Source organism: Octopus bimaculoides, chromosome 2 (genome assembly GCF_046866305.1).
Source record: "Octopus bimaculoides isolate indiv1 chromosome 2, ASM4686630v1, whole genome shotgun sequence".
Taxonomy (NCBI): domain Eukaryota; kingdom Metazoa; phylum Mollusca; class Cephalopoda; order Octopoda; family Octopodidae; genus Octopus; species Octopus bimaculoides.
In genome coordinates, this window is record NC_142929.1 from 168,206,444 (window position 1) to 168,217,052 (window position 10,609).

Below are 10,609 nucleotides of genomic sequence, written 5' to 3' on the forward strand. Positions count from 1 at the left end.
AGCAGTGTCCCCCTGCTGGTTTGGCATCTGCAGACTAGTTTCAGGATGTTGCCCCCTTGTCAATGCAGAGCAGCCAAGCCTTAGCCAGGCGGCGCTGCTGACTATCTGCTCGAAGGTTATTTATCTAATTTCAGTGGAATCTATCCACTGGTTTTCAGAAATAGAGTTATTAATATTTCTAAGTCTCTCTAAAGGAGACTACGGCAGCGGTACTGGAAATTAATAGTTATCGCCAAGCCAACATGGCGGTCCCAAAATTAGGACGAAAGCTGCCGTGAATTAGCTCCAAGAAGCCATCGCCTCTAGCTAGCTATGTGACACATGAAACCTGTGTCCTTTATAACCTTCGAATATTTATATACATATATATATATATATATATACATATATATTTATATACATTATATATATACATATATATTTATATATATATACATATATATATACATATATATTTATATATATATACATATATATACACTATTTATATATATATACATATATATATACATATTTATATATATATACATATATATATACATACATATATATATACATATATATATATATATATACATATATATATATATATACATATATATATATACATATATATATATATATATACATACATATATATATACATATATATATATACATATATATATATATACATATATATATATATATACATACATATATATATACATACATATATATATACATATATATATATATACATATATATATTATATATACATATATATATATATATACATATATATATATATATATACATATATATATATAAAATATACATATATATATACTATATACCTATATATATATATATATATATACACACATATACATACACACATTTTACGCACACACATACCTCCTCGAGTTTACGACCGAATTCCATTCCGAATGATAGGTCATAAGTCGGTCTTGTCGTATGTACGATTTATATTTTTCATTCAAATGCACTGAAGCTTGAAAACGACTGAGTGAAAAATAGTGGCAGGCAGTGGACGACTGTGTCTGAGGGAGGCCTGCGTTGTCAGATGCTGCCATAGTTATCATACGTGCAACTGCCCAACGTCCGAAAATCGATTTTTAAATTTATTTTTGTGGTCGTAAATGCGGATCGTCGTAAGTCGCATAGGTCAATAAATCGAGGAGTGCGTGTGTGTCATTGTTTAGTTTTTATTTTAAGATTTCTTTCCAATAGAGAAAGAGCCGGTTTCTAACCTAGATCCAAGGTTCCTTCATTAGAATTGTCCAGTGATGGAGTGGATCTGTAGTCTTCGAATTAGCTTTATGATTTTGAGAAGCCTAATTTCTAAGATCGGTTTTTAGGCAGTGTGTTATATATCAGGGTCCCAATAGTTACAGGTATAAACCTGAACTTGTAATCTGGATAGCGTAACTGCAGATTTCTCAATAGTTCAGCATAGGTGTTCTCTTTTTCACTGATCTTCAGCTTTGTTAACAACCGCTGGGCAGCTTAATTTCTACAACTGAACACAGTTTTTCTTCCTTATCCCAAATCATTATATCAGTTCTGTTGTGCTTACATTTTATTGAGGTCTTCACTGGTACATTCCACCAGTATTCCTTTTTATTATGAGTGGCTATGGCTTCTACTATATTGTGAATTCTTATTTCTTTGTCCTCGGGATTATCCTTCCGACGGATTTCAGGCATGTATGTATGCATGCATGTAATTTCGTTAAGTTCAGCCAACCATTCTTAAGGTGTACAGCCGAAACTATATTTTAATGAACTGAAATTCATACAATTAACCAGATATGATTAGTGTTCGCGAAAAATACAACGAAAAAGTGCAAGGTAAGGAATTCCAGAAATAGCACGAAATTTCGTTGAAGATATACAAATGGAAGGAGTTTGATCTTTGGCAAATATGATGGTAACTTTAGATATGTTTCAGTTTTGTTAGACTTCCTCAGCGAAGCAAATTTCACTCAAAGCTGCCAAGACCACACCAATTTTCCATCTACATATCAATTTTTTGTCAAGTAGTTCTTTCCGTAATGCCTTTTAAGATGATTTTCCATTAACGCTAATGGCATTTCTTATTACGGTTATTTTATTTGATTAAAAATTATTTTCAGCTCATCTCTTTAAATATGATAGTTTGCACTTAACTGTATATTCTTCATGCAGAAGGCACCCTCAGAAAATTTTCAGAAATAAAAAGATAGATACATAGACAAAAGTATCGCTCGGAAGGCATCAGAAAGTAACGGCTATATGATGTAAGCTGTGGAGCTTTACCCTCTTTTGTTTAGCCAATAAACTTTGTTCCACATCATCGCGTATTCTGTCAAACAAAATCAAATTACCCCACTACACCATCACCACAATATCCTGTTGCCGCAAATTGACCGAAAAAAATTGTTTTAATTCGGTTAGGCTCTATCAAGCTAGTCAAAACAATTTTTACAAACACACACACACACACACAAATATACACATGCGCGCGCGCGCGTATGTGTTAAAAGTTGTGTGTTTTGCGGATGGAGAATCATCTACAACATATACTTGTGTGTGTTTAACAGGGTACATCATAAAAAGTGAGGGCGCGTGGCTTAGTGGTTAAGGCATTCGGCTCTCGATCGTAAGGTCATGAGTGCGATTCCCGGCGACGCGTTGTGTCCTTGAGCAAGACACTTTATTTCACCTTGCTTCAGTCCACTCAGGTAGCAAAAATGAGCAGTACCCGTATTTCAGAGGGCTAGCCTTGTCACGCTATGTGTCACGCTGAGTCTCTCTGAGAACTACGTTAGGGTTACACGTGTCTGTGGATTGCTCAGTCACTTGCACGTTAATTTCATGAGCAGGCTGTTCCGTTGATCGTATCAGCTGGGACTCTCGTCGTCGTAACCGACGAAGTGCTCCTTCCTACATCATAAAAACCTCTTAGCGACATAACTCGCATCAAAAGTGCTAAACAAATGTTTATATACTGTATTTTAACGTTTACAAGGAACCCTTTTTGTCAAAAATTAGGTTAAAAAAATAAGGGAGTTTCATTATACATGGATAGTACTATAATCCCTTACAAAACCTTTTTTTTTTCCAAATTTTAAGCCGCGAAAATTAGCGGGGTTCCTTATACACGTTAAAATACGGTAAATTATGAATTATTTGGTTTTGAGACATTATCTATACAGTGAAACAGAAAATAAGCCACAAATATACGACATAAATATGCTTGATCGTACTTATTGGCAAGCTTTTTAGTACAGAACTTTGTTTTGACAACTGTATCAGTCATCGACCGATGTACAAAGCACAGAAACCTCTGTGACCAGTGTGTCTGTGTATATGTTGTTCTCCGTTGACTTCGACAATAAGGATTCAGTTGTACAATCAACTAAATTACTTCTAAGTTAACGTGAAAGTGGCTGAACATTCTACAGATGGATAGATATACTCTTAACGTTATTTTCAGGCACTATCAGTGTGACACAAAAACAAGTCTGTATGCTTTTAATTAAAGGTGCAATCTGTCTGGCGAGCCTTTATAGCTTCCCTCTACCCAGTGTCACACAGAAGACACGATGTTCTTAGTGAGGTCGAACCGTGACCTCTGGTTGTGAATCGACCTCCTTAAAAAGTCAACCATATTTTGCCCGCGCGCACACACACACACACATATATATAGTTGCTAAAATGAAGAAACACGTAAAAATAGAATCAAGCGACACCTTGAAATAAATGCATATATTTTAAACTTTCACCAGGCACAAACGTTTTTCTTCCCAGAAGTCATGCGTTCATAAAAGCATGAGCACGTGTGGTTTCATCGGTGAGATAATAATGAGTCATACGAGGATGTTAATGCTTATATACCGTGGTGTAGAAAGGGATGATATATGAATACAGTCAAAACATCATCAACGCAAATATCCTAGAAACACGATCGTTTCCAGAGAAGATATAGAATATATTATGCAATTATTTCCAATAAGTAGCTTTGTCTCTTCGGTTTAGTTGTACTTGTGTATCATATTATTGCTGTAAACTGGATCTTTTTCTCATTGTTTCAGCACTCTGCAAAAGAAATAATTTCATTATATTTGCGAGGCTTTTATTCATATCCGTGTGTTGCACACATATATTGCAAATATAGTTCTTTTGCAAAATGTATAAACACAACATCTACTAGGAGTTGAACCATGCTGTCGTGGCTGACGAGTCAAGCACCCTAACGATTAAAGAGATACTATTAGTTGAAAATGATCTCAGATTGGCCCATCCGTCTAGTTCTCAACAGGTGTCAAAAGTAAGCACCATCCACCATTGTGATAAAATGAGTAGAACTGTGTAATTTGCGAGTTGTGTTTTTTTAATTTTTTAAGCTAGCAATATTGAGTGATGTTACACAAAGGCATGCCTCACTCGTTCTCGAACCTGCTACTAACATCTTTGGGTCAAGGGAAGGGTAGAGAATCATAAACATGTGACTCCCAATTCTCCTCTTCTTCCTTCTGGCATCAATGAAATAAATTATTTACTAATGGATAGCATTGGTAACATATTGTCGTAGTGAAACACTTCATCTTCGACTCCATATTTCAACTCTGTGTGAAACAAACACGTCAGTTTATTATTTATTTAGTTTTATAGCATATATAGCAATTAAGGTTACAGCTTAATTTGCAAATGCATGGTTAGTTTGTGAAACGCTGCGAACAATTAAATGATACGTTAATATACAAACATAATTTAATACTGCTGTGAAGAATATTTTAGATTTTTTTTTTTTTTATATAAGTCGAAGAGAAACTATTGATGAAAATGACAGTTTCGATAGCATGCATATTCGAAAAACAGTTTTAATGTTGATTCGTATCTTGTTACCAAGTCTTACGATGTTAGTATTAATGTGTCAAGTACTCTGAGTTCGAAGTAGTTTTTGTTTAATTTGATTGAGGAGAATTGAATTTTATGTATGTGTGTTAACCTTGCTCATGTTTTGGTGGTGTTTATGTTGTGTTCTCTGTCCCGTAATTTAGAGGTTCGACAAATATTTCGATAAAATAAATACCAGACTGAAATATCTACAATGTCGATATGACTGACCAATCCTTTGAAGGTTGGTGCCTTGGAATAGCCTCGATCCGATGACTGAAACTAAATTATATATATATACATTCAAGTGCGTGGCCAAGTAATTTGGGAGTTGAGCAAGCAATTTTTAGGTTGGGAGATCGATTCCTAGACTGGGTGGTGCGTTGTAATCTTGAGCACGGAACGCCTATACATTTAACTGAAAAATACCAACAGAGAGCTGGTGCATCCCCACACTCTCTCTCTCTCTCTCTCTCTATATATATATATATATATATATATATATATATATATATATATATATATATATATATATATATATATATATATATATATATATATATCCAGCAGTTGCTTACCTGGTTCTCCGCTGGGTCAAAGATACTCGAGACAGTATATGTCTGCTCGCAATTACATAGGCACCGGAAACAATTAGAGGTAGCATGATAGATGCTACCGGATCACTTCAGCATGGCAGACTGTTACTAAAACTAGTGACCCGAAAAAAGACAAACATGCAAATCTAAAATCCTTGAGCCAGCTGGATCGCTTAAACCAAAGGTTCTGAAACCGGCGTACATGTATCCCACGTTGTACACAAGAAGAACTGCGGGGTCACAAGTTCGTAAAATCAGAGGAATTCTTATTTCACTATCACACTAGACTTGATAGTGCAATGACTACGCAATATGAAGAGATTGAACATAGAAAAGGAAGAAATGCGAGCTTCGCTGGAGGAAGTATGGGTAATAGCATAGTGGTTATGAAATGGAAACGAGCGAGGGTGCGAAGTATTACCTGGTAGGACATTTGAGTGTGAAATCCCCAGAAGATAAATCCGTGATTCACGAGTTTAAGATATCCTTCCCATCCATCCAATCTGTTTATGTAGGGAATAATGAAAATAACCTCATGCCCCAGTGTTCTAAAACAGGGATACTCGAACACATCTTAAGCAGCTGCTCCAAGATACTAAAGACACTAGAGACATTACAAGCCCCCTCAAGACCACCGTAGAGGTAATCAACAGAAAATTAGCAACAGCAAAAATGTCCGCATTACAACCAGTTAAGGAGAGAACGCTGCCAAAGAAAAGACTCAAGATTTGCTCCGATGGTTTGCTTTCCATGGCACATGACTAAGTGACGAAATTTGATCTTGTGAAGCATTCGAAATTCCGATCATATATCATCTAGTCCTCGTTGAGACCAAACATGATCTTGATTTCTGAGGCAACAAGACAGTTCATCTTACTGGCGTTGCTCAGAATATATTTAATAAAGAGAATGCAACTCATTTTGAAGAATGAAACATACAAAATGAGGAACCAGGCGAGGAAGATATGGAATATTAAATCAAAGAAAACAATCTGGCAGGTGCATATGAAAATGGAAAAACCGAAGATCAGAACCAGAAGAGGAAACTAAAATCAGAAAACACCTCACACTTCGAAAATTCGAAGCAGAAATCATTTACTACGACTTCGAGTACCTAAATTCAAAACCAAAGAAAATATGACGCCATAATGCAGAAGGAACTCTGGGAAAGAACAAATGGAAAGACATGAGAAGAACAATTAGATTTATGGAAAATCGATAAACAAAGAAAAGAAACGAAATCAAAATACTAGAATCGAAAATCTGTGGTTACAGGCGTATGAAGCCAATTACGGAATAGAATTAGAGAAAACTAAAAATAAAACATAAAAATCTTTAAAACACACAACTTGGCAATAACAGAAGGAACCATAACTCCATCATAATTTACAAGTCAGATCAAGAAATAATTGAAGGGCGACAACCCGTAACCTTTCATATGCAGAAGTAATCAAAAATGGACCGAAATTCAATAATTCATACCAAAACAGATTCAACTACCATAAAATGTAAACAATAACAATAGAAAAACAGACTAAAATAGACGGTCAAACCAAAGAAAATAATATAAATCTACTAAAAACAAGTCAACATACCAGGGAAGATGGTATGACAATAATACTAGACATATCAACAACTACAAACCCTCCTTCCAGCAAATAGAAAGAGTACGATGACTCACAAAACAAAAGTTCTTTTTAGAGAGCAGGGCTTCCAAACAAAAGCAAAAGCAAATACTAATGATGCAAAGATGTGAAAAAATACTGAACCAACCAATCCAAAAGTAATAAATTTATCACAATGAAACCTCGTGAAAATTGAAATAAAACTTTGATTACGGACTTAAATTCACACCAATTCCAAACCTAACACAACAGATCTTTACAGTTCTATATTTAAGAGATGAGGAATTATGTACATTATTTACATTTGACGGATATTTGTCCTCATCTTGTTTGTTATTAACCAACGTTTTGGCTGATATACCCTCCAGCCTTCATCAGGTGTCTTGGGCATATGGCGTAGTGGTTAAGAGCGCAGGCTACTAACCCCAAGATTCCGAGTTCGATTCCAGGCAGTGACCTGAATAATAATAATATCGAAAAATACTTTAGGAATGAGAACCCAGTTTCGAAATTTCCCCAAGACACCTGATGAACGCTGGAGGGTATATCAGCCGAAACGTTGTGTTAACAACAAACAAGATGAGGACAAATATCCGTCAAATATAAATAATGTACAACAGATCTTATTAAAGAGTTTTGTCGAAAACCTCGTCTACGATAGTTCTTCCAGAGGAAAGATTACGAAGATCCATGACTTGTAAAAAGTTTTTTTTTAAAAGTAACATAAAAAAAACTGGAACGAAATCAAATAATCAGTATTAGAGGAATATATGTATCTGAAAAGATCAGTAAACTGAAACATTACAGATGAAGTGCAAAATGCATCGGAATATCTATGGAAGCTAAGGAGGAATTGTTGTAATAATGGACAATACCTATTACAGGGAAATGGCCTTGGTAAATGACCAACATTTCTACAAAACAAAATTTAGAATCAATGCAGGTAAACAATGAACAAAAGTTATAAATTAACGGACAAATTCAACAATTTAATAGGAAAGAAGTTGGAATACCTAATTTTAAGGTATAAACAAGTAACTTTTATGGATAACAGAATATTCGTGAATTTCAAGAAATTTACAGCACCTTAAAGCACTCTATACATCATATGTAAAGATTCTCAAACCATCTGCTTTAAAATTATGCCTGCTGCTGCAGGACCAGCATCAAACACCCACTTCTTAAGCAAGAAATTTACAGAGCCTAACTTTGAAACCATTATGCAAATTGATTCCTAGTTTTATCAGGGATGGTGTGGACTTCTAAACTACGTTCTAGAAAAAGTAACTATGTAGATGATACTGATTAATATCGACATGTCCCCTCTACAGAAATATTCCCCATGGATTAGAACTGAACTATGTAGATGATACTGATTAATATCGACATGTCCCCTCTACAGAAATATTCCCCATGGATTAGAACTGGAACCCGTAGAATTCTGAATAGACAAATGCCTACACACAATTTAGAAGATACTGGAAATAGTATTCTGGATAGGAAAATACCCACACACAGTTCAGGAAAAAATCTCAAAAGAATTTATATTAGAAAGATTACAATTGGTGCCAGAAAATAACTGCTTCTTAGATTACTAATATTACCTTCAAATAAAAAGGAGGTCAGTGGGCACGAAAGCACTGAAGATTCAAACAATAGTGATAGAATTCCTTGAAGAAAAATATTTATACCCGTTCTAGGATTACTTTTGATTAGCATTTCTAATCCGAATTAAAAGAAAACTGGAAAAGATTCCTGAATTAGTGCTTTATATTTTGGAACAGAAGTAAGGAAGACCTTGCAAGATTCTTGAAATGAGTAAATAGCTTTGATAAATCACTATGGAAAAGAAGGAAACTTCCTTTTGGGGGTCATTTTGGTAATTTAGAAAAATGAGACTGCTATGACTAATCTCTACTGCGGAGACCAAAACACTCACTAATATTTAGACTTTAGATCTTGTTGCCAATCCTATAGTAAAAGAAATATCTCATTTAAGATGCCTTCGGAAACAAAAACACTCGAAAAACTTAGTAAATCATGCCATAGCAAAAACAAAAAAAATTCCAATCACTGACTTATGGAGAAACCTTTACAATAAGTGAGAAGACAAAACGTTGGAGTATTCTATTTTGTAGTCACACATAATCCTAGAAACCATAACATCTTACATTCGGCCAAACGATACCGTCCAATTTTAATCATGAGAAGAATAATCAAAGAGTCAAATTATTAACTGCCGAAGACAGCCACCAACTACTTTGACTACTAGCAAAGGCGCAATTTACATCAAAAGAAGAAATAATGCTGGTAACAAAGTGTGAAGATACTCGTTGTGGGACGTGCTAATTAACTGAACAGGGCAAAATCAAAAAAGGAAAGGAACTGAAGGTCAATGCAAATTTGAATTGCAAAACAAAAATAATTTCATCTGCTGCATTACAAACTCACAATGGAATGAGAATTATATTGGCCAAACTGGAACAAAATTAATATGTTGAGAGTACTTAAATAACAGATCAAAGATTATCTCTTAGGATTGTTCCATGAAGTAAACATCTGATATTTGTGCAAATGAAAAAAATTCAAATTTTTCCCTACTTTCAAAATAAAGGGAAGAAAATTACCAAAAGGCAAATGAAAGATACTTTACAAGAATTCTAAATCCGTCCGAAACTAAATCGGAAGTAGTCAACAACGCTACTAAAAACAACTACCTCAATACAGATTAGCTTATAATACGTGTGTTTGTAAACCTGAGAACTAAAAAAGGGCTTAAGAGAACACGAAAACTTCCTTCCATAAGGTTTGTGTCATTCTGATGGATGGGGGCTCAGTTGTTTTTTATGTGTGTGGGGGGGGGGTGTCTGTCTGTCTGTCTGTCTGTCTGTCTGTCTGTCTGTCTGTCTGTCTGAGTGTGTTTGGGGTTACTCTTTCCACATCGTCCAACCGACTTTAATGATTTTTGGCACATAGGTAGATCACATGCCCTGAGGTTCAAATAAGGCCGAAATTTTTCGAAAACTCGATAATGCTCAGTTGGCATCGACTTTTATGAGCTCGATCGGGCGTTTGAATGGGAATTCCCATACGACGTTATTTTTCCTGCAGCTTTTGCATTTTTGTCCGGTTTTGATGAAAATCGAGGAGTGAGCGAGGCTAATGGCAGTGAGTTGATGGCAGTGTATGGCGTTGACAAAAAATCGATAATTGCACCTGAACAGTGGTTTTATAAAATCAGTAAGCTTTTTGCGTGCAAATGGCCATATGGATTTTATTTTGGGCCGTGACTTTTATATTTTTCATCCGATTTTAATGAAATTTGGGATTTAGGTAAACTTTATGGTAGGGGAGACGGTAAAGGTTTTTATTTAATTGCAGAAGAATCGGAAGGGCACAAGCGTGTATCAGCTTTTTTCAGAGACTAGTCTATCGATTTTTAAGAAGATTTCAATACAAAGTCACAGGTGGGCTTCACACGGAAAACACGAGCAACGCCAGTTC